Source organism: Balaenoptera physalus, assembly GCF_965194825.1.
Source record: "Balaenoptera physalus genome assembly, chromosome: 5".
In the NCBI taxonomy this organism is placed as follows: Eukaryota; Metazoa; Chordata; class Mammalia; order Artiodactyla; family Balaenopteridae; genus Balaenoptera; species Balaenoptera physalus.
Window position 1 is genome coordinate 77,885,916 of NC_138884.1, and position 25,666 is coordinate 77,911,581.

General features: G+C 41.8%; 1 long non-coding RNA gene across 1 annotated transcript; it reads left to right on the top strand.

Moving 5' to 3' along the window:
* Nucleotides 1-1,674: 1,674 nt before the first annotated feature.
* Nucleotides 1,675-22,340, top strand: LOC309661062. The gene is made up of 2 exons (XR_014263841.1): nucleotides 1,675-2,420; nucleotides 6,829-22,340. It is a non-coding gene; the product is annotated as an uncharacterized lncRNA (long non-coding RNA).
* The last annotated feature ends 3,326 nt before the right edge of the window (nucleotides 22,341-25,666 follow it).

Genomic DNA, 25,666 nt, shown 5'->3' on the forward strand with positions numbered 1-25,666 from the left:
TAAAATCTGATCAGTGTATTTGCTCAACAAACAGGTATTAGTTTTATAGGTAGACAACAAAATACACAGGGAACTGAAGACAGATTCTTCCTCTTGAAGAGCTTTCAGTCTAATAGGAAGGGCAGTCCTGAAACACACACAGGGAATATCCACAAACAAACAAATGAAAATCATTATGAAAGTGTGGAGTCAGCAGAAAACTGTGAAAGGAAATTTTGAAATTAATCAAGGAAAGTTTCATGGAAGAACTAAGGTTTGGAGGCAGAATTTCTTTCATACACTAAGATTCCAAAATTATTTTTCTTAAGAAAATAATGCAGGCTCATTAAGGAAAAAAATTTTTTTAATTACAGAAAAGTAAAATAACCCCCCCTGAACACATACACATACACACATATGTGTGTATATGTATACATATATTTCTTTTAATGAGGGAGGATTTTCTACTAGTGTTTTTAATATGCATAGGTTTAGGAGGAGTTATTTATAATAAGTATAAATAAATATTGAGTTTTTTTCTTGCTAAGATAGGGGAAAATTTGTACTTCAAAGCTATGCATTGTTTAGATCACACCCTTCCAAGTTATCCTGTTCTAACCCTCCATTGTCTTTGAGCTATTTTACAATTCTGCAAATTGTAAATAACTGATAGCAATGCAAAAATAGTTCTTGTACATAGATGTGCGCATACGTAGACATTCACTTGACTTTCCTCCCCCATTGTGGAAGAAACCAGTTTTGCTTCCACTTGCAAATTTGTCTCATCAGCAGAAGCCACAAAGAGAGTTCTCACCAGATACCAACCCTGCTGGACTTTGATCTGGACTTCCAGTCTCAAGAGCTGTGAGAAAATACATTAGTGTTGTTTATGTTACCTAGTTTATTATTAGAATACCTAGTATTTCATTATGGCAGCTGAGAAGACTAATATATTACCATCATACCTTGTGATTTCGCAATATTCCTTTGATGGAATACTGCAGAGTTTACTTGGCCATTCTTCTACTGATGAATATTTGGAGTGTTTCTATTTCTTAAATTCACAATTTGATGCATAAGTCTCTCTCAGACTTAGCATTACTTCTTAAGAGAGATTTCCCCAAAGTAGGACTACTGAGTCAAAGAATATGGAAAGTTTTCAGGCTCTTGATCCATTTTGCCAGGTTGCTTTCCAAAACTCTGAATGAGAATTCTCTTTTCTTGCCAAAGGGCTGGAGAGTTCAGACCAGTGCTTGTGTTCACCCCGGTCCGTTTTGGGGTCAAAGCCAGCTTGTATTACTTTAAAAAATCTCTTCTACTATGTTAGATAGGAAATAGTATTATCTCAGTTTGGGGTTGTCTTTTAATTAAAAATGTATTAACAATATAAAAGAATATATGAAACATTAATAAATACAGTGAGATGTGGACTTCATCCATCAGAATTCTCTTGGAGAATACTAGGTGTGTTAGGAAGAAATGTCTTGATGAGATGGATGGGGTAGGGATGAGGGATGAGGCTTTTTGGTAAAAGCCTGCTCAAATAGAAAATGATGGTCACTTACTGCTATATCCTCACCTCCTAGAATAACCCTTGGCAAATGGCAGGCACTCAGTAAGTATTTGTTGAATGTATGAATTATGGAGTCTGCTTTCTAAGGAGTAGGGGTTCTATTAACTGGAGAATCCTTTCAGGTGAGAGGCAGGAACAGAGGCAGCTGAGTTGATCTGTCAAATAGAAGTTGGAAGAGTTTGAACTTCCTGGGGTCATCTTAGTGAGAGAGTATGGAGAAAGGACAGGGGGCACTTAACGGAGAAGAAGAAGAGGGGGAAGAAAATCATTCAGGATGGAGGGTGAGGTTGAGACAGGACTTTGGAGAACATAAACATCTTTTTTTTAATTTATTTTATTGAAGTATAGTTGATTTACAATGTCGTGTTCATTTCTGCTGCACAACAAAGTGATTCAGTTATACTTTTCATATTCCTTTCCATTACGGTTTATCACAGGATATTGAATATAGATCCCTGTGCTGTACAGTAGGACCTTGTTTTTTATCCATTCTCTATACAATAGTTTGCAACCGCTAATCCCAAACTCACAATCCCATCCTCCCCTTTGCAAACCACAAGTCTGTTCTTTATATCTGTGAACATCTTAAAGGAATTTTTAAAATGGCTTGCTGTGGGATGGGTGTTGCAAACCCTCTCCTCTGTCTCTCTTTCAGTGTTTAGCAAAAGCTGCCTTTCTTACTAATGCTTTTGTGTGAGTGGATTCAAAGAGGTGCTGAGTTCCCCATGACCGCACAGAGGGGAGAGAGGGACAGCGAGTGAGCACGCAGGCGTGGAAGAGTGAAGCGACATGTATATGAACGAAAGAATGAGAGACAGAGAGAGATCACTCTCCTAAAACACCCACCCCCCTCTGTCTGGTGAATGGTGTCCCCAGGGCTGTTTAAAGTGCAGGTGGCTCGAAGCACGGGTATAGAGTAAGTGGCTGGGTATCAGTTGCCTTTGGGCAGGCATTGGTGCAGTTTTGAGTTTTATTGCACATTTCCTGGTGTGCCTTATTGAAAGAAAATGTCTGTGAGTTTTCACACACCGCTTCTAAAATGTAGAAAAACGGCAGGGCTCGCAAACGTTGAGTTTCAAGAACCGTTTCTTTTAAACTTCATATCCAAAAATGAATCCTGTCAGTTTTATAGCTCTTCTGTCCCTTACTCCAGTTTTGAATTCTGTTATGCAGTCAATCCACTGTGGCTTTAGGCTCTCCTAGGGCTTTTAGAGTTTCATTATCTTTTGATACGTGCACCTGCAATCTACATTAGAACGAAGAGGAAACGGCCCTGTTTCCACTGCTTGATGTCCAACTTTATGGCATATGAAAACTAAGCCTGATTGAATTACCTTCATATTCAAAGCTGACCCCAGACTCCTATCTTCTGTCTCCCGGGTATTAGCAGAAGGCACTATATTTTTCAAAGGACTTTGTATAATTCCCTTTTTAACAACTTCAATAAGGCTAAAAGTGGTTAATGGGCAAGCTATTTTTCAAACGTGGAAGCGAGGGTATAGTAAAGTCTCAAGGACAGCAAAGTCACTGGTTGTCAACCTAGTGAGTAGCTGTCACCTCTCCATATATTCTTCCCTCCAGGCTAGGGAGCATTATCACTCGTACCTTTTAAACCATTTGAAATGTTGGTTCTTAAAGTTCCAAGAAAGAACTAGAACAAATTAGCTTTATGACCACATTAAAAGTCTAGAAAAAACATCCAGAGGGCATCCATGTGACACTAAACTCACTCTTTTGTTCCTGTAAAGTTTTCCCCTTATTATTTGTTTTGATTTTCTCATTACAAATATGATTCGTGGTAATAAAAAACCCCCATAAAATACAGACAAGGAATTCTTTTTTTTTTTTAACATCTTTATTGGAGTATAATTGCTTTACAATGGTGTATTAGTTTCTGCTTTATAACAAAGTGAATCAGCTATACATATACATATATCCTCATATCTCCTCCCTCTTGTGTCTCCCTCCCACCCTCCCTATCCCACCGCTCTAGGTGGTCACAAAGCACCGAGCTGATCTCCCTGTGCTATGTGGCTGCTTCCCACTGGCTATCTATTTTACATTTGGTAGTGTATATATTTCCATGCCACTCTCTCACTTCATCCCAGCTTACCCTTCCCCCCTTTCCTCCTCCCTGTGTCCTCAAGTCCATTCTCTATGTCTGCATCATTATTCCTGTCCTGCCCCTAGGTTCTTCAGAACCTTTTTTTTTTTTTTTAGATTCCGTATATATGTATTAGCGTACAGTATTTGTTTTTCTCTTTCTGACTTACTTCACTCTGTATGACAGTCTCTAAGTCCATCCACCTTACTACAAATAATTCAATTTCATTTCTTTTTATGGCTGAGTAATATTCCATTGTATATATGTGCTACATCTTCCTTATCCATTCATCTGTCGATGGACACTTAGGTTGTTGCCATGTCCTGGTTATTGTAAATAGAGCTGCAATGAACATTGTGGTACATGATTCTTTTTGAATTATGGTTTTTTCAGGGTATATGCCCAGTAGGGGGATTGCTGGGTCATATGGTAGTTCTATTTTTAGTTTTTTAAGGAACCTCCATACTGTTCTCCATAGTGGCTGTATCCATTTACATGCCCACCAACAGTGCAAGAGGGTTCCCTTTCCTTCACACCCTCTCCAGCATTTATTGTTTGTAGATTTTTTGATGATGTCCATTCTGACTGGTGTGAGGTGATACCTCATTGCAGTTTTGATTTGCATTTCTCTAATGATTAGTGATGTTGAGCATCCTTTCATGTGTTTGTTGGCAATCTGTATATCTTCTTTGGAGAAATGTCTATTTAGGTCTTCTGCCCATTTTTCAGTTGGGTTGTTTGTTTTTCTGATATTGAGCTGCATGAGCTTCTTCCAAATTTTGGAGATTAATCCTTTGTCAGTAGCTTCATTTGCAAATATTTTCTCCCATTCTGAGGGTTGTCTTTTTGTTTTGTTTATGTTTTCCTTTGCTGTGCAAAAGCTTTGAAGTTTCATTAGGTCCCATTTGTTTATTTTTGTTTTTATTTCCATTTCCATAGGAGGTGGGTCAAAAAGGATCTTGCTGTGATTTACGTCATAGTGTTCTGCCTATGTTTTCCTCTAAGAGTTTTATAGTGTCTGGTCTTACATTTAGGTCTTTAATCCATTTTGAGTTTATTTTTGTGTATGGTGTTAGGGAGTGTTCTAATTTAATCCTTTTACAAGTAGCTGTCCAGTTTTCCCAGCACCACTTATTGAAGAGGCTGTCTTTTCTCCATTGTATATTCTTGCCTCCTTTATCAAAGATAAGGTGACCATAGGTGCATGGGTTTATCTCTGGGCTTTCTATCCTGTTCAATTGATCTATATTTCTGTTTCTGTGCCAATACCATACTGTCTTGATTACTGTAGCTTTGTAGTATAGTCTGAAGTCCAGGAGGCTGATTCCACCTGCTCCTTTTTTCTTTCTCAAGATTGCTTTGGCTATTCAGGGTCTTTTGTGTTTCCATACAAACTGTGAAATTTTTTGTCCTAGTTCTGTGAAAAATGCCATTGGTAGTTTGATAGGGATTGCATTGAATCTGTAGATTGCTTTGGGTAGTATAGTCATTTTCACAATGTTGATTCTTCCAATCCAAGAACATAGTATATCTCTCCATTTGTTTGTATCATCTTTAATTTCTTTCATCAGTGTCTTATAGTTTTCTGCATACAGGTCTTTTGTCCCCTTAGGTAGGTTTATTCCTAAGTATTTGATTCTTTTTGTTGCAATGGTAAATGGGAGTGTTTCCTTAATTTCTCTTTCAGATTTTTCATCATTAGTGTATAGGAATGCAAGAGATTTCTGTGCATTAATTTTGTATCCTGCCACTTTACCAAATTGATTGATTAGCTCTAGTAGTTTTCTGGTGACATCTTTAGGGTTCTTTATGTATAGTATCATGTCATCTGCAAACAGTGACAGTTTTACTTCTTTTCCGATTTGGATTCCTTTCATTTCTTTTTCTTCTCTGATTGCTGTGGCCAAAACTTCCAAAACTATGTTGAATAATAGTGGTGAGGGTGGACAACCTAGACAAGGGATTCTTGATTTTCAAGTCTCAACACCTGATTGATCTTTCGGTTGAAGGTGATGAGCAATCTTCCAATATATGGGGCTGTTCTTTATTGCAGCTCAAACAACTGATTTTTTCCAGCACTTTCAAATCTTTTCTTGCAGTGTGACCCATGATTTAAATTATATAATTTTTAGATATTGAATAATCTGTCTTTTGTATACGCGCACATAAAATAAAATAAAACAGAATTTTCATAAATGAATACTTACCCTTCTTACCTATGATATGCACTGATCCTTCCCATTCCATTCTTTTACATTTAAAAAACTGTTCTGGTTCCCTTCCCATCTTAAATAAATATTTTCTTAAATACAGATTCCTGGCCTTGACCAATGAAAAGGTATAGAAATAATGACCCACCCAATAACAACTAGTATCCATAGCGCCCAGATGTGTTCTCTAAATACTATTTCCCACTGAAAAGAACCACGGCTCTTTGAAAAAGTAGTTTGGGTCTGGGAGAGAAAATATTTTAAATGGGCCAAAATTAATTGTTCTACTAGAAAGGAAGGAAGGTATGAAAGAACATTGGGGTCGTGTCACATTGACCCAGGAGCCAACCTGAAGAGGTTCCCACAGACCAAAGATGGGACAATTTAAGCAGCAATAAAAATAATAACTCAGTGGATTGGGACACACCAAATATATTAGAATCTATGAGTTTATAATGAGACAAAAAAACCCTCTAATTGGTAATCTCTGGAGGACGCTAGGGAACCAACTTATTATTCTAGGAACTGGTAAATAAAGGGAAACAATCAAGCATTTATTCTGCCTTTCCTGTATGGAGTGTATCCCAGGGAAACCAAGTAATTGTTGAGGGAAAGGCCTTCTTTACAGGAGAAATTAGGCCACTTAATGCATTAGGATGTTAGAATTAGAATGGGCTCCTTTTTTTCATGAGTGGGTATAAAAGGGTGATATTCTAATGAAATTATGGATCTAGGTAATAATCACTAATAACTGCTAAAATCATTAGGTCAAAGCAGATGCCCAGATCAGGCTAATAACATCTGAGCCCACTGACCAATCTGAACCTCACAAAAAAGAAAGACTGCCAGACATTATGCGAACAATAGGAAGTTCTCAACATCTCTAAGAGTAATCTTGCAGAAAATGGAAACCCGTTCTGATCAAACCTTTAACTCTATGTACTATTTTCCAAGAAATGCAGAAGATAGAGTAAATGCAGAAGACACAGTAAATGTTGGTAGAAACCACAACAAAAAGGAAGCTGGAGAAGTACCTTCTGATGCAAAGCTGAGGGGGATTGTCTGCTGAAGTTACAGTCGGTGGGGTCCAGCAAGGGAACCCCCAAGAGCCCACAAATGCACTTCAAAATAAAGGGAAAAGCTTTGAACATCCAGCAGGCTCAAAGAAACTCAGCTTTAAACTTCTGCCAGGGCCAGAGGGAACCAACACAAGATTACACGGGTGTCAAACACACCTCTCCTGTCCTTGATGCCCCCTCCTCCTCCACTTCAATCCTGGAGGACCCAGGGCCACCTGGTGGGCTGGGGGCGGAGGTGGTGGGTGGAGGTGGCAGGTGAATCTCATCAAGCACACCTGTAGGGGTTGGGGGATGGGAGATTCCACTTCAAAGGAAGTAGTTTTCACTATTAAATGGGACTAGAGTTTAATCACAGAAGTGCAGCTATTCTTTTTTTTTTTTTAACATCTTTAATGGAGTATAATTGCTTTACAATGGTGTGTTAGTTTCTGCTTTGCAACTGTTCTTATAATGAAAATAAACACACATCTTGTGAGAAAAACATAGTAGTTACATAGAACAAGTTTGAATAGTGAGTCAGGGGAGAGAGGAGGGGATAATAATTGCGTTGTTTCCTGCTCCTAAACTCACCAGTTCTACTTCTACGACCAATGCTGTTTATCAATGTGGTACATGCAGTATATTCTAGCAAAGATAAACTCTTTTGTTTTGGATTCCGCCAACTCACTGAGTTAGAGAAAATGTTATTCACCAGACACCACTGTAAGGAGAGTTTTGCATTTATTTGGAAGAAATCCTTGGATAACTCATTGAAAATGGAGGGTGAGACTCCCAAGGGCACATTCAAGCAGCAAGGATGGCAACCCCCAGAGAAAGGAGAAGAGGACAAAGGAGACAGAACAAGAGTGAGAGACTGTGTATTGTGCAAAGTGACCACCTATCCAGGACCCTTCAAATCTTTGGTTTACTAGAAACTCATTACACCTGGTATGAGTGGATGTTCCCTTCTAGGAAGCAGTGAAGGGCTGAGGTCCGCACAGGACCCTCAGTCTATGTGATACCTTTGTACAAATTAGAAAAGATACCCCTCAGATGAAACAAATTACAAAATGGTATACTCTCTGGGTGGAGGAATTACCTAAAACACTCCTTCCTCTGGGCTTTCCTTGGAGAGCTGAGCTGGAGCTAGATTTAGTGGCCATCCTGTCTCTGGACAGGGCGCCTGTGTGCAGGGCTCATGCTGTGTCTAGGTGGACAGTGGCGGTTCTCAGCCCAGGTTGATGGAAGAAAAACAGCACAAATGGGCAAGGAGCCAAAAGGCAAAGACGACTAACAAAGTATAAGCGCCTCCAAATTTGCAGGAAAAACGAGGAAGGGCTGTGGAATTGTGATTTCAGGCAATCTTCTATAATCTTACAAGTCAGCCTGTATATACGTGTCAACTTCTGTGTACTTTCTCCATGGTTTATCTAATCTTGCCAAATTGTATATAACTCAGGGGATAAAAATCTCAGGACTGCCTCATCTATCCCTGTTCACCGTTCCTAACAACCAGATAAAAGAGACTAATCAAAATGAACTAATGAGGTGTGTGGCCTGCCTTGGACTTTTTCTGGGACCCCCTCTCCTCTCCACAGCTGGGGCTCAGCACCTTTCTGTAGGCGGCCGCTTGAGCTCCAAGGGACTCGCCCCCGACCCCCCAGCTACCTCTGCACACTCCACACTTTATTTCAAGGTGAACCAGATGGCAGGTCTGGGTAGGGGTCCCCTGAAAGAAAAACAAGGTGTGCAGGCAAAGAAAATAAACACAGAGGAGAAAGAGAGAAAAGCAGCTGCTGGTGGGAAAACGTGGGCAGCGGGCTGAATAGCTGCCTGAGATGTAAATGGAGAAGAAGCCCCTCCTAACCGGATCTGCTGCTGCGTCTGAGGTCAAATCAGGGTGTTTTCTGGGACCGGGAGCCTGTGCCATCTCTGTGGTCAGACCCTGGGCAACAATGGCTGCCTTGTATTTATACAAGCACCTGAGCGCACCTTCTCCCCGGGAGAAGCTGGGGAGAGCGGAAGGATGTGGTGGAAGGTCGCTGGAACCCTGGGAAGAGGAGTTTAACTCAAGAAGTGAATGCATCACGCCTGTGAGGCTGGAATCAGGAAGGGCGGAGGGCAAGATGCTTGAAGCCACGGGTCACAAGAGGGCGTTCTCTGGGCTGTGCTTTGGTGAGTGATCTGGGAGACCTGAGGTCATGCTGAGCCCCTCTCTGACGGGGCTTCAGATGTGCATTTGGAGCAATCTCTGGGAATATTTCAGTCAGTAGCAGGAACTAAAGACATCAATATTGCAGTGGCAGGATGGTGAGAATGTTGAAGAGATAGAATTTGAGGGAAGAGAAGCGCTCAGTCAAATGGTATAGTGAGGGTGTAGTCTAACAAGGTAAGAGGAAATGTAAAATGAGATTCCAGACTGGTCTTGAGGTGTTCTGCTCCCCGCCCCTCACTCCAATCGTGGGGGGCTCTGGGAGTTCCCATTCGTGGTGTCCTGTGGTATTCACAGATGAGGCTGCTTTCGGCTACAATTTAACAGCTACAATCTAACTCCATTGCTGAAACAACAGAGATATTTATAAACTCACAGAACAAGAAGGTTGTAGGTAGGGTCATTCCAGGGTGGTTAATTCAGTGGCTCAAAGACTTCATCAAAGACCCAGGCTCTTGCCATCTTTCAGCTTGGCCAGTGTCCGCATGAGGGCTTTGTCCTCAGCCCAGCCCCCCAGCTGGTCATAAGATGGCCCCGGGATTCCCAGCAGTCATATCCATGCTAAACACAGCCCAGGAGCAGAAAGGAGATGTGTCTGCCATGCTTCTTTTTACATGTGAGGAAACCTTTCCCGAAGATTCCCAGCAGACTTCATCGCACATCCAACTGGCCCAAGGGTATCACATGTTCTGGTCTAAACCTGCCATTGGCAAGGGGGATGATTAGCTTAGACCAGGGGTCAGAATGGTTTTCATATTTTTAAATGGCTGAAAAAAAATCAAAAGAGGAATAATATTTCGTGACATGTTAGAAGTATATGAAATTCAAATTGCAGTGCCTATACACAAAATTTTATTGGAACAGAGTCACACTTTCATTCATTTACGTTGTCCATGGCCTCTTTCACACTACAATGGCAGAGTTGAGTAGCTGCAGCAGAGACATGGCCTGCAAAGCCTAAAATATTTACTCTGGCTTTTTACAGAAAAGGTTTGCTGACTCCTGGCTTTGACCATTCAGGACCACCCTCAAGGCTGGAGCTGGGGCTGGTGCCCCTGAAGCACTTAGCCACCTGGAGGAGGGGAATGATATAACCAAATTGTGCTTCTTTGGAAAGGAGGAAGCAAGCATGAAATAGACAGTCCCCTCCCCTATAGCCACTAATTCATTAATTAGTCCAAGGGTAGGAATGTCCTAAGCCAGGTCAGTCTAATTTTTTGAGCTTGAAAACAAGGAAGGAGGTCACCGCCTCTCTGGTGTCTTGATTGTCAAAATGAGCCAGAGAGTTGCCGATGGCCAAGTTCCCAGTGCTGTTGAGGACACCAGTTTGACAGAATGCAGCAAGTTTCAGAAACAAGAGATGGAGAAGAAGAGAGAGCATGCTGGCAGTGTTCATGTCCCTGGTTCCAGGTGGGGCCCAACCGCAGACTTCATCTTCCTGAGATTTATGATGGAAGGTCCATCCCCTGGACCTTCACCACATTCCCCACGTCACCCATGCAAGTTTCATGTGAGTGTAATGCTTCACTTTCAGACAAATGAGACCTGGTTGCTCCAGGCTTCAAAGTATCAACTGGGGAGCTAGAACTTTCCTCCTAAAAAGGGAACTAATACCAGAAGGCCAATACTAAGGCCCAAAGGGTACACTCAGCCAGTAAGTGCCATAGGACTTCAGAAGGGAGAGGAATGGCCATGAGTTGGTGTGTTCAAAGAAAAGTTATGAATGCAAGTAAACTTAAGAGAGACCTTAAGGCAAGGAGGGAAGGTTCAGGAATCTTACAGCTGGAGAACTGCCTGGGCAGAGCCAGAGGTGAAAATGCACAAAGCAGATTCAGAGCAGTGTAGCAGGCCAGTCTGACCTATTTTGTGGCTTGTAGATGAGTCAAGGGAGATCAAAAGCCACATGAATCCACGGATAATTGATGAGCAGGGGCCTGACATGATACCTTTCACAGCTATTATTATTATTATTACTATTTGTTCAGATTCTGATGTAGCTTCACTTACGTATCTGGAATGTGTAGTAAAATTCTGAATTCTCTTTTACTGTGTGTATGCTGGTAATTCTAGGCCTACCCTCCTTAGGAAAGCACTACTAGTAGAGTTTAGGTATTTTTCAGTGTCCTTTCAGAATTATACATCAGCCACTAAGTCAGAATGACCAGGCTCCACTAAATATTACTGAACTGAACAAATCAGGAAAGCTTCCTACACGCCATAATTTCCTAAGTCAGCCTTTTTTGACACTTTGAAAGATGAGGCAGGGAAACTGCTGGTCTCCTGGTAATTATCACCACCTGTTCTCTAAGCAGCCCCCCTACTCCCAGTAACATCTCCCCACAGGAAAGAGAGGGAGGGGAGGAGGGAGTCAGCCAGCCATACGGATTTGGCAGGTCTCTCTGGCGAGTGTCACTTCTGCAGACCCCTCTGCGGGGTCACGGTCTCCTGTTCTGGAAACCAGCCTGCCCTTGGCAAAATTGGGAAATGGCCAACATGTCTTTGAGGCTCCCTATCTCCTTTTAGTGCTTTCTTCTAAACCATCTTTCTCAACTTTCTATCTTTCTCAGGCTTCTGGAGGCTGCCCAGTGCCATCTCGCTGCCAGGATCTCATTCTGTAAGATTATATGAACCACCTCATAGCGAAGATTATCTGGATCATGCCAACAGCCTCTGTTTAGCCTTCCTGCCCCCAGCTGCACTCCCTTTCAAGGCAACCCTCCATGCTATTGCAGTTTGAGTTTTGGAAAGTGTAAACCTGATCTCATGACCCGCTTGCACCTAGATTAAAGTCCTTCAAGGATCCCACACTGCCTGATGAACAGAGTTCAAGTTCCTTGATATGATGCAGACCGGTAGTTCTCAAAGTGTGGTCCCCAGACCAGGAGCAGCATGCCCTGCACCTTCATCCAGACCTACTGAATCAGAAACCCGGGGGGCGGGGGGGGACACAACAATCTGTGCTTAGCAAGCTCTCCTGGTGATTCTGATGTAAGGTCAAGTTTGAGATGCACTAATGTAGGCAATCCCTGCCCATTGACCCAGACTCGTAGCTCACTACTGCCCAATATACATCCTATGGTTTAGCCCAAAGATGGCAGAGGCTTCACCCAATCTGTCAATCATTCCAGGCTTTAGTGTCTACCTGACGTGCTGTGTTGAGGATGCTGAAGCCTTAGCCTTAGTTTATTGGGCAGGAGAACCATTCCACAATTGACTATGATGTCTACATGTGTCAGGGGTAGGGTAATCATGGCACAATGCCAGGCACTTTCCAGTCTCACTCCAGCCACAGATTTTCAATCCCCCCAATTCACCAAGACTTGTGTGGAATTGATTTGATGGAGATACCGGCCACCCTGGCAGAAAAATGTATATTTCAAAAGATGACAACCTGGAGAGGGTTAAATTTAGCCCTAAAGAACCAATCCCTAAGAAGGAATTGAGGGAATTCGGGTACCAGGGTGGAGTTTGAGGGGAGGGGGGTTGTGCACTGGAGCCTTGCATACCTACTTCCCTTTGTGTGCTTAGCTGTAACTGATTAGGGGCAGGGCTCAGCCCCAGGGCAGAAAGGAGACCCCATGTGAGGCAAGCCAGCCCCCTCATCTGTTGCTGGAGACGGATACTGTGGCCAGGCTCCTGCTCAGGATCCCCAAGTCCTAAGGGGGGATTTAAGTGTGATACTTAATTTTTCCTGCACAAAAGGCAGAGGGAAGGGAGGCGAGACGGGGAGGGGCCAGAGGGACTGTAGGAGCCAACACAGCTGGAAGTGATTAAGACCCAGCCTAGAAGGCAGCAGACAGGTAATAGTCTGGCCTGGTGGAGCTGCAGAAAGAAACCTTTGCCCTAGAGGTGTTTGGCAGCCCCCTCTGCTATATTTTGACTCAGTGTCTGACATGGCTGTGGAGGTTTCCACAGTGGAAAATGAAAAGCCCTTAGCGAGTAACTTTGCACTCTGAAGATGGGGGCTATTTCTGATTGCTTCACGCACGCAAGGGGCAAGAGGCTCCCACCAGACCTACCTGAAGAAAAATATAGTTTAGAATTTCCTCTGAACTTCTTTCCTTTCCTGAAGGCTGAGGTTTAAATTTCCTGCTTGGGACCTTCAGCTGCACTTTCTTTCAGATGACTCTGCAAGGCATGCTTGGTCCCCCTCCTTTGTCCCCTCATTTCCTCCCTCACCCACATCTGTCCCAGACTGGCCAGGCAGGATGACCTTGATGGCAACAAAGCCCCTCTCTTCCTTCTACTTCGAGAGTTTCACACCTTCCTGGACATTATAAATCTAACTCTTATATTTCAGTTTTTCAAGGAAATCTACTTACCAAAAAAAGGGAGCTTTATGCCCCTCTTTGTTACGGGAAAAAAGTGCCCCCAGGATTTACTTACAATGATCCATACATGAAATATTCCAGCACAGCCCGCAGTAATTCCCTTGTCATAATACACGAAGGAGGAATGCCAACAAAAATGGGCGTGTGTTTTACCTTAGAAATTTCACGCATGCACCTCTCCAAAAGAAATAACAAACTAAAATGCAGAAGCATTTTGAGGAACCCTGCTTGACGCACTGTTTCCCCTGAATTGAGCGTGCTTTGCAGGAGTACAATCTGTACGCTATTATGCCTAATTTTCTAAGTCTTTGCTAAGTTGTATCAGGCCTGCCACCCTGGCTGTTAAATGTCACTTAAGACCTAATTAATTTAACTGCTCTGACAAGTTTAAAGTTGTTCCAACAGAGACCATAATTTGCCTTTTCCTAACTGATAGTGCTACAGGCATATTTTTAAAAGAACTTAAAAAAATTTAACTAAGCAGTATATGTTCATCATAAAAAAAGTCAAAAAACAACAAAAATAAAAATAAGAAAAATTTTTAAATCACATAATTTTGTCATACAGTTATAAACAGTATAAATACCTTGATGTAAATCCTTTCCCTTTTTTTTTTTTGTATGTATCATGAGAGGTGATATTTTTAAAACTATTAATGAGTATTTTCTTTTGCATTTTTATGTTCGTGACTCAAAATAGGATTTTGCAGACCGTGCATGTAAAAGCCAAGATTTGTTCAAGGAGAGAGGATTTTTTATTGAGATACAATTGACATACAACATTATATTAGTTTCAGGTGTATAACATAGTGATTCAATATTTGTATATACTGTAAAATGATCACAATAAGTCTAGTTACCATCTGTCACAATACGTAGTTACAAATTTTTTTTCTTGTGACTTTTGAGATCTACTCTCTTAGCAACTTTTAAATATGCAATACAGTATTATCAACCATAGTTACCATGCTCAACATTACATCCCCATGGCTTATTTATTTTATAACTGGAAGAGGGGGGAAAGTCAAAAGCCCACATCCATGTGCAAAAAAACTATGGAGAGAAACAGGGAGAAACAGGTGGGATAAGACTTGTAGAGCTCAGTCTCTCTGCTTCAAGACAGAGGGATATGTCAGATAGGATGAGAGGAATCCCAAGGATAGAGGACTTTTGCCCACATGATAAATCTTAGTTACTCAGCGTAAGGCTGGGTGTGATTTTCTGTAACTATAATCAATTCCCTGTATCTGCTGTTGGAAAATTGCTGCTGTAACCAAGGGACCCGACTGTCCATCATACTCTGATGGCTATCTCAGGAATGAGAAGTAGATGAGGAAAAAGTCTGAAAAACTGGGTAGATAGATCTACAAGGGACTCTGTTACCTAAACAGACTGTCCCTAATATGGAAGAGTTGATCAAATTGGACTAAATTTATCCAACCCCCATTTCTACCAAGCAAGGTAGGAAGCTTGTGAGGAAAGTCAGATCAATCATCAGTTAGTAAAGAAACTACTGTTTTTTCCCTGCACATCTGAATGTAGTCTGAACGAATTTTACCACCCCAAAGCTTACATATAAAAGTGTCTGGAAACGCTGGAGCTGGGATTAGAAAATGCAGACTGATGATGTAAGCTACTTCTCACCCCGCCCCAGAGATTTGCCATGCAGACCCCAAATCACTTAGCTGTCCCAAAATACATACCGGGACATCAGGGGTCCCGGAGGAGGGCACTTGAGCTATGTAGAACTGAAGTTCAGACATGAGTGGTAGACGGGGTGGGACAGGGTCAGAGGTTTGATTTCAGGGGGCGACTCCAGGACCTCATGAATGAAGAAGGCTCCAGTGCGGCGGCTGAGGTCAGCAGCAGGGCCTGGAGGTCAGAAGAAGGAGGCCATCTGGGTAAAGGCAGGGCTGGGTCTGAGCCCCCATACCACCCAGGCCCCCTGCAGCCACTGTGAGCCCTGTGAAGGAAGGGATCGGGTTAAGAGGTACACAAGATCCAGGGAAAGGCATTAGATCCCCAACCTCTTAAAAACAATTCAAAAAATCCCCAAAGTCTGAGCAAGAAAAGTTATTTCCAACTTGGACGCAAACTCATTTAGTAGGAAAACCTCACCTACACTAAGCTGAAGCTCTTTATGGGTTTCTATTTATCCCACTTAGTATGAATAGTCTCATATTTCACTGAAGAAATAGTAATAACCCCACACCAGGGGTGTTATGGAATACACAGCACATTCACCACATTATCTCTCTCAAATCTGAAAAATTCTGAATTTGAAATACATCTGGCCATGAGTTTCAGATAAGGGATTTATATCATGTATTTCAGAATCGTCCTTGCCACCCATGCAATGCACAGTCTTAACTGAGTAAAATTCTCTTTGCTGTCTTGGCATTAGATTTTCTCTAATACTTTCAACGAGGTTATAGAGTTTCATCTAACAGATACAACTGACATTTATTTTCTTTATCTGTTTTTTTAATGCTGATTTAATGGATAAAGAAAAATTTAGCCAACTTTTTATTTCCAGTTTATGAGGAAGCAGGAAATGCCATTATTTTTTTCCAGTTTTGATTTACTTTCCTTTTTTTTTTTTTACTTTCCTTTTTATGCTTTATTCAGATTGTATGGAGGAGTGATGTTATCATACTGTAGTTGGATGACTAATTATTTTGCAACACTATTTGGGGATGCACTCTGGAACCATATAATCAAGATAGAGATTGTTAAGGAGAGGAGATTAAGACTGAATGTCTGCTACAAGCCACACTTTCTCCCCTACCATTTAATGTTATCCTCTTTGCATTTGCCTTTTCGTTTATTTACTGTAATCCTCATGAAATGATAAAATGGTAATTTTACCACTACTATTTAATGTAAGCCTCATGAAAAGTTTGTCAAGTAATATTCCCATTTGTGTAGTTGAGTAAACTAAAGCTCAGAGAGGTTAAGTAAGTCGCCTAAGGTCACAGACAGTAAGTAACAGAGCCAGGATTCCCTGTCTCATTCTCTCTTAAGAACAATGGTTTCCTAGCTTGTCTCAATACCATTGGTCTTGTCTACCTTCAGTGCCCCCTCCACTTGCCTTGAATCCCTCCTCCAACACATCTTTCCAATGCTCATTTCTGTTCACGGAACCTTCCTGCTGAAAATTCTCCAGTGGTTTCCTACTGCCCTCAGAATAATATCTAACCTCCTTATTCTGGTATAGAATACCATTTATGATTTGACCCTTTCCCACATTTCTACCTTCATCTCCAAGCTACAAAGAACTACTTGTCATTTCCTAAAATGTCTGCTCACTCTCCTTATTTGCATAAATTATTTCCTCTACCCAGAAGACTTCCCACTGCCTCTTCCCCAATCCTCCTTACTAATTAACTCTCATCTCCATGCCACCATAGTCTAACCAAGACTACTGCAGAAGCCACCTCATAGACCTCTCTGCTCCTACTCTCATCCACCCCATACATCTCCCCCCAATCCATCCTCCTGAGAGGAGCATATGTATGGTTTAAAGTATAAACCAGATCTGTCACTCTTCTGCCCCTCGGTGGCCTACCCTTACCATGGCTCACAAGGCCCAGCACGGCCTGGCCCAGCTCACCTGTCCACCCTTCCCCTCGAGTACCAAGGCTCCATCCACACTGGCCTCCTTCCTGTCTCTCGTCAGCACCTCAGGGCCTTTGAGCTTGCTGTTCTCTTGGTCAGGAATGCCCTAGCTCTTTGCATGGCTAGGTGCTTCTCAACCTTTGGGTCTCAGCTTAAATAAAGCCTCCTCAGAGAGCCCTTTGCTGACTGTCCTTCCACTCATTCTAAATTCAAGAGTGCTGTTCTCCCTGGCTGCCACCGCTGCTGTTCTCCATCACAGTATCCCATTTATATCCTTCCCTGTGCCTTTCATAGCCATAATCATTTGATGTACTTGTTTGTGTATTTATTATTTCTCTCTCCCACCAGCCTATCATTCTATTCTCAGCACCTGGGCATTGTGTGCAGCCCCAATTCGGATTTGTTGAATAGAAGAGTGAATGAATGAGTGAATGAATGAATGGCTCCTCCACAGCCCAGCACAAGCATCATCTCACTGCAGAAGCTTTCCCCGACCCCTCCCAGCTAAACTGGGCTTCTTATTCCAGATACTGATTTTCTCACATTTCTCCCCATCCCCCAGGCTGGTTGATCATTAAGAGAAAAGACAGTGTGCATATTCTTCGTGCCAACCACAGTGCCTGGTGCAGATGGTGAGGGGTCCATAAATGTCTCTTGAATTAATGAAGAGTGAATACATGAAAAGAAAACAAAAACTGCCAGTTTCCATGACAGCTCACAGCTCCAACCACAGTCACCTCTGCCTCATTCTCCCTGGTAACCCTGCTCCAGTGCAGCGCCTGGCACCAGGAAGGTATTCAGGAATATTTGTTAAATGGAGGGATAAATATGTTTTTAAAAGAATAACAGACCTGCAGAGCTCATCTTTGTATTAGCAATTTCCCTTTCACAAAACTTTGCTTAAGCTTTGGCTTCATGGCATTTTTGTCACTTACCAAGAAGAATATGACTTTTCTGAATCTGAAAATATTTTAAGCATTTTTTTTCTTCTAGCCTTGGTCCTCTTGACATTCTTTGGATAACTCCACATTAATCCATCTATTCAGTTATCCACGTACTTTTTCCCAGAGTTCCCAGAGGCCCAAGCTCAATTGTCTACACCGGAGCGCTCTTTACTGAAAGATCCCAAAGCATGGAGCAACTCTTCAGCTTACTGGGCAAGAGGGGCTTAGCCCTTATTACATTAAGGAACTGAGACCCAAGAAATGGGAGAGGGTGAAGCTCTTAGGATTTCGAGTCCCCACTTCTAGCCCTGGTCTGATGGACTCAGTCCTCCCTGGTCCATTACTTCCTCTGAAGCCATCAGGAGTCACTACCCGTGGCCATTTTCTTCGGCTTCTCTCCTCGCTCTACCCCATCCTGGCCCCACCTCCCCTCCTCAGTGTGCTACTGACCCTGCTGGCTTCCCCATCAAAGGAAAGAGTATCTGGCAATGCTGGGCAGCCCAAACTAGTGTTTTCTCGTGTACTGAATTCTTAAAAGTTCAATGGAAAACCACACATAACTTTTTTTTTTCCATTTGTTTTCTGATTTTAAAATAATACATGTTCATTTTTGGAAATAACAGAAAATACAAAAAGGACAATGAAGAAAATGAAAGACACCAGCAATACCATGCCACGGAAATAACCACTATGAATATTTTTAACATTTCCTTCTACTTAATATAATCATATTCAACTCTCTATGTGTATCTTTTTTTTTTAAATATCTTTATTGGAGTATAATTGCTTTACAATGTTCTGTTAGTTTCTGCTGTATAACTGCTTTTTTTTCTGGTCTTTTTTTTTTTTAACATCTTTATTGGACTATAATTGCTTTACAATGGTGGGTTAGTTTCTGCTTTATAACAAAGTGAATCAGTTATACATATACGTATGTCCCCATATCTCCTCCCTCTTGCGTTGAATTTTGTCAAAAGCTTTCTCTTCATCTATTGAGATGATCATATGGTTTTTATCCTTCAGTTTGTTAATATGGTGTATCACATTCATTGATTTGCATATATTGAAGAATCCTTGCATTCCTGGGATAAACCCCACTTGATCATGGTGTATGATCCTTTTAATGTGCTGTTGGATTCTGTTTGCTAGTATTTTGTTGAGGATTTTTGCGTCTATGTTCATCAGTGATATTGGCCTGTAGTTTTCTTTCTTTGTGACATCTTTGTCTGGTTTTGGTATCAGGGTGATGGTGGCCTCGTAGAATGAGTTTGGGAGTGTTCCTCCCTCTGCTATGTTTTGGAAGAGTTTGAGAAGGATAGGTGTTAGCTCTTCTCTAAATGTTTGATGGAATTCGCCTGTGAAGCCCTCTGGTCCTGGACTTTTGTTTGTTGGAAGATTTTTAATCATAGTTTCAATTTCAGTGCTTGTGATTGGTCTGTTCATATTTTCTATTTCTTCCTGGTTCAGTCTTGGAAGGTTGTGTATTTCTAAGAATTTTTCCATTTCTTCCAGGTTGTCCATTTTATTGGCATATACTTGCTTGTAGTAATCTCTCATAATCCTTTGTATTTCTCCAGTGTCAGTTGTTACTTCTCCTTTTTCATTTCTAATTCTATTGATTTGAGTCTTCTCCCTTTTTTATTGATGAGTCTAGTTATTGGTTTATCAATTTTGTTTATCTTCTCAAAGAACCAGCTTTTAGTTTTGTTGATCTTTGCTATCGTTTCCTTCATTTCTTTTTCATTTATTTCTGATCTGATCTTTACGATTTCTTTCCTTCCGCTAACTTTGGGGGTTTTTGTTCTTCTTTCTCTAATTGCCTTAAGTGTAAGGTTAGGTTGTTTATTTGAAATGTTTCTTGTTTCTTAAGGTAGGATTGTATTGCTATAAACTTCCCTCTTAGTACTGGTTTTTCTGCATCCCATAGGTTTTGGGTCATCGTGTTTTCATTGTCATTTGTTTCTAGGTATTTTTTGATTTCCTCTTTGATTTCTTTAGTGATCTCTTGATTATTAAGTAGTGTATTGTTTAGCCTCCATGTGTTTGTATTTTTTACAGATTTTTTCCTGTAATTGATATCTAGTCTTATAGCGTTGTGGTCAGAAAAGATACTTGATACGATTGCAATTTTCTTAAATTTACCAAGGTTTGATTTGTGACCCAAGATATGATCTATCCTGGAGAATGTTCCATAAGCACTTGAGAAGAATGTGTATTCTGTTGTTTTTTGGTTGAAATGTCCTATAAATATCGATTAAGTCCATCTTGTTTAATGTATCATTTAAAGCTTGTGTTTCCTTATTTATTTTCATTTTGGATGATCTGTCCATTGGTGAAAGTGGGGTGTTAAAGTCCCCTACTATGATTGTGTTACTATCAATTTCCCCTTTTATGGCTGTTAGCTTTTGCCTCATGTATTGAGGTGTTCCTATGTTGGGTGCATAAATATTTACACTTCTTATGTCTTCTTCTTGGATTGATCCCTTGATCATTATGTAGTGTCCTTCTTTGTCTCTTGTAATAGTCTTTGTTTTAAAGTCTATTTTGTCTAACATGAGAATTGCTACTCCAGCTTTCTTTTGATTTCCATTTGAATGGAATATCTTTTTCCATCCCCTCACTTTCAGCCTGTATGTGTCCCTAGGTCTGAAGTGGGTCTCTTGTAGACAGCATATATATGGTTCTTGTTTTTGTATCCATTCAGCCAGTCTATGCCTTTTGGTTGGAGCATTTAATCCATTTACATTTAAGATAATTATCGATATGTATGTTCCTATTACCATTTCCTTAATTGTTTTGGGTTTGTTATTGTAGGTCTTTTCCTTCCCTAGGAAAGGGAAGTGTGTGCTTACTGCCTAGAGAAGTTCCTTTAGCATTTGCTGTAAAGCTGGTTTAGTGGTGCTGAATTTTCTTAGCTTTTGCTTGTCTCTAAAGGTTTTCATTTCTCTGTCGAATCTGAATGATGTCCTTGCTGGGTAGAGTAATCTTGGTTGTGGGTTTTTCCCTTTCATCATTTTAAATATGTCCTGCCACTCCCTTCTGGCTTGCAGAGTTTCTGCTGAAAGATCAGCTGTTAACCTTATGTGGATTCCCTTGTATGTTATTTGTTGTTTTTCCCTTGCCGCTCTTAATATTTTTTCTTTGTACTTAATTTTTGATAGTTTGATTAATATGTGTCTTGGCGTGTTTCTCCTTGGAATTATCCTGTATGGGACTCTCTGTGCTTCCTGGACTGGATTAACTATTTCCTTTCCCATATTAGGGAAGTTTTCAACTATAATCTCTTCAAATATTCTCTCAGTCCCTTTCTTTTTCTCTTCTTCTGGTACCCCTATAATTCGAATGTTGGTGCGTTTAATGTTGTCCCAGAGGTCTCTGAGACTGTCCTCAATTCTTTTCATTCTTTTTTCTTTATTCCGCTCTGTGGTAGCTATTTCCACTATTTTATCTTCCAGGTCATTTATTCGTTCTTCTGCCCCAGTTATTCTGCTATTGATCCCATCTAGAGATTTTTAAATTTCATTTATTGTGTTGTTCATCACTGTTTGTTTGCTCTTTAGCTCTTCTAGGTCTTTGTTAAACGTTTCTTGTATTTTCTCCATTCTATTTCCAAGATTTTGGATCATCTTTACTATCATTATTCTGAATTCTTTTTCAGGTAGACTGCCTATTTCCTCTTCATTTGTTAGGTCTGGTGGGTTTTTGCCTTGCTTCTTCATCTGCTGTGTGTTTCTCTGTCTTCTCATTTTGCTTAACTTACTGTGTTTGGGGTCTCCTTTTTGCAGGCTGCAGGTTCATAGTTCCCATTTTTTTTGGTGTCTGTCTCCAGTGGGTAAGGTTGGTTCAGTGGGTTGTGTAGGCTTCCTGGTGGAGGGGACTAGTGCCTGTGTTCTGGTGGATGAGGCTGGATCTTGTCTTTCTGGTGGGCAGGTCCACGTCTGGTGGTGTGTTTTGGGGTGTCTGTGGTCTTATTATGATTTTAGGCAGCCTCTCTGCTAATGGATGGGGTTGTGTTCCTGTCTTGCTAGTTGTTTAGCATAGGGTGTCCAGCACTGTAGCTCGCTGGTCATTGAGTGGACCTAGGTCTTGGCTTTGAGATGGAGATCTCTGGGAGATTTTCGCTGTTTGATATTACGTGGAGCTGGGAGGTCTCCTGTGGACCAGTGTCCTGAACTTGGCTCTCCCTCCTCAGTGGCACAGCCCTGACACCTGGCTGGAGCACCAAGAGCCTGTCCTCCACACGGCTCAGAATAAAAGGGAGAAAAAAAAGAAAGAAAGAAAGAAGAAGGAAAATAAAATAAAATAAAATAAAGTTATTAAAATAAAAAGGAAAAATAATTGTTAAAAAAAATTTAAGTAATAAAAAAAAAAGAAAGAAAGAAGAGAGCAACCAAACCAAAAAACAAATCCACCAATGATAACAAGTGCTAAAAACTATACTAAACAAACAAACAAACACACAAAAAACGGACAGACAGAACCCTAGGACAAATGGTAAAAGCAAAGCTATACAGACAAATTCACACACAAAAGCATACACATACACACTCACAAAAAGGGAAAAAAATATATATATATCGTTGCTCCCAAAGTCCACCTCCTCAATTCGGGATGATTCGTTGTCTATTCAGGTGTTCCACAGATGCAGGTACATCACGTTGATTGTGGAGATTTAATCTGCTGTTCCTGAGGCTGCTGGGAGAGAGTTCCCTTTCTCTTCTTTGTTTGCACAGCTCCTGGGGTTCAGCTTTGGATTTGGACCCGCCTCTGCGTGTAGGTCGCCTGAGGGCGTCTATTCCCCACCCAGACAGGACGGGGTTAAAGGAGCAGCTGATTCGGGGGCTCTGGCTCACCCAGGCCGCGGGGAGGGAGGGGTACGGAGGCAGGGCAAGCCTGCGGCGGCAGAGGCCGGCGTGACGTTGCAGCAGCCTGAGGCGCGCCGTGTGTTCTCCCGGGGAAGTCGTCCCCGGATCACGGGACCCTGCCAGTGGTGGGCTGCACCAGCTTCCAGGAGGGGCGGTGTGGAGAGTGACCTGTGCTTGCACACAGGCTTCTTGGTGGTTGTGGTAGCAGCCTTAGCGTCTCATGCCCGATTCTGGGGTCCGCGCTGGTAGCCGCGGCTCACGCCCGTCTCTGGAGCTTGTTTAAGCGGCGCTCTGAATCCCCTCTGCTTGCGCGCCGCGAAACAAAGAGGCAAGAAAAAGTCTCTTGCCTCTTCGGCACCTGCAGACTTTTTCCCGGACTCCCTCCCGGCTAGCTGTGGTGCGCTAACCCCTTCAGGCTGTGTTCACGCAGCCAACCCCAGTCCTCTCCCTGCGATCCGACCGAAGCCCGAGCCTCAGCTCCCAGCCCCACCCGTCCCGGCGGGTGAGCAGACAAGCCTCTCGGGCTGGTGAGTGCTGCTCGGCGCCGAGCCTCTGTGCGGGAATCTCTCCGCTGTGCCCTCCGCACCCCTGTTGCTGCGCTCTCCCCTGTGGCTCCGAAGCTTCCCCCCTCTGCCACCCGCAGTCTCCGCCCGCAAAGGGGCTTCCTAGTGTGTGGACACCTTTCCTCCTTCACAGCTCCCTCCCCCTGGTGCAGGTCCCGTCCCTATTCTTTTGTCTCTGTTTTGTTTCTTCTTTTTTCTTTTGCCCTACCCAGGTACGTGGGGAGTTTCTTGCCTTTTGGGAGGTCTGACGTCTTCTGCCAGCGTTCAGTAGGTGTCCTGTAGGAGCTGTTCCACATGTAGATGTATTTCTGCTGTATTTGTGGGGAGGAAGGTGATCTCCACGTATTACTCTTCCGCCATCTTGAAGCTCCTCTCTCTATGTGTATCTTGTTGAATTCTTTCTCTTCACTGTTTAGGTGCTCAATAAATGAATGAATATGTAGTTTGACTTTTTCTCCAAAAGTGAGCTCATACGGTGTATACTGTTTTGTTATCTAAAACCGAAAATCTATTTAAAGACCTAACATCATATCAAGAACATTATTTCCTTGAACATCTTTTTCTACAAAAATATTTTTAATAATTTAAAAGAATTTTCATTGGATTCCTTTAAAATATAGCTGCCTAATTTTCTAAAGTGTAGGTACAAGTTTTTAAGCAATCCCTCATTGTTGAAAGATTTAGATACTTTTTGCCTTTTTTTTTTCCATTAAAAAGAACACTACAAGGAACAGTGTTGCCCATTGATCTTTGTGGGTATATCTGATTATTTCTATAGTATCCATCCCTAGTGGTGGAATTACCAGAGTGAGGGTTACATATGTTTAACATTTGTGATGTGTATTGGCACCTTGTCCTCCAGAAGACTTGCCCAATTTATCCTCCCCAGTAGCGAGGCATGTGGGTGCCTTAGTATGGCCTGGAGTTAAATGCTTTTGAAGTATCATTTATATTATTCCAGTGTAGTGTTATCGAAGCAAGATGCCTTTACTACTTCATCTGCTTCAGCTTGAACATAAATAAATTGCTCGAAGTAGTTGCATTTTTCTTGTAAAGGGAATGTTTGCTGCGAACAGATCTTCCTATCAACTAGAGGACAAGCTCCCCATCCCCAGTGTTAGATGATGTGCATCTTGCAGATTCATGGGCATCCTCAGTCTGCCTTTGGTCAAGACTTTGGTGATTCCTGGTTTTAGTTCAGATGAAAACAGATAATGGCAGCTGCTTCCAGTTCCCCTTACAGGAGGCTGCGCTCCTGCAGGATTCCAGGTGCCTTTGGGATAACACAGGGGGAACATGGGCTGCACCTCAAGACATGGTCACGTTTGAGGCATCCAGCTAGCCTGTGAGGGCTGTGTCAGAGACCTCCTCAACAAACAGTCCCACCCAGGGCCTGAATGTCCCCAATCAAACCCTTTCCTTCCTACCTGCCACAGGTACCAGTCCTTCTGTTTTACAGTAAGTTTATTCAGTCTATCCTTGTCTGTGATCTTTTTTAATGGAAAAAAATACTCCCCAATGCAAACCTCTTTATACCCTACTACTTATTTAGAGGATGAGATGGAAAGGTCATACAAGCTCTCAAGTAAACCTCAGCTGGTTCCTTCTTCCATTGTATCTGCACCCAGACTTAGGAGGCAGTGGGGAGTTAGCTTACCTTTCAGTTCATTGCATTGCTCAGAATATCCCAAGCTAGGGAATGCTGGGCTCCCTGCTCCCCTATCTCTTCTTGCCTCTCACCTCTCCCTAGGAGGGTTGTCAGTGAAAGAGATTTGCCCCAGACAGTTGGACCCTGGATATGTGGGAGGAAGGGAGCCCACTGACTTAAGAAAAACGTGTAAGGATTCCTTTAAATATATAATCCTTTTAATATACAGGGCAATAGAAAAGGTATCTAAGTACCCATTTTTAAAATCAACATTCTGTTAGTATATTTTAAAATTCCATTTCTATGTTTTAATTTTAATTTCATTAGTATATGATAATCAACTAAATATTAGTAGCTATATACTCATACCTCCATATTAGTAGATGCCTGATATTGATTGCTGCTTGAGGAAATAGCTCTCTGTCAAATATTTTCTAATATTTTATATGGTATTATGAAGATGACTTGTCATTCTCTTACATTATCCACATCCTACCTTACAGCTCTCATCCCATTTTTTTGCTAAATGAATTCTTTTCCCCATTCTTTTGCTAAAAGGAGG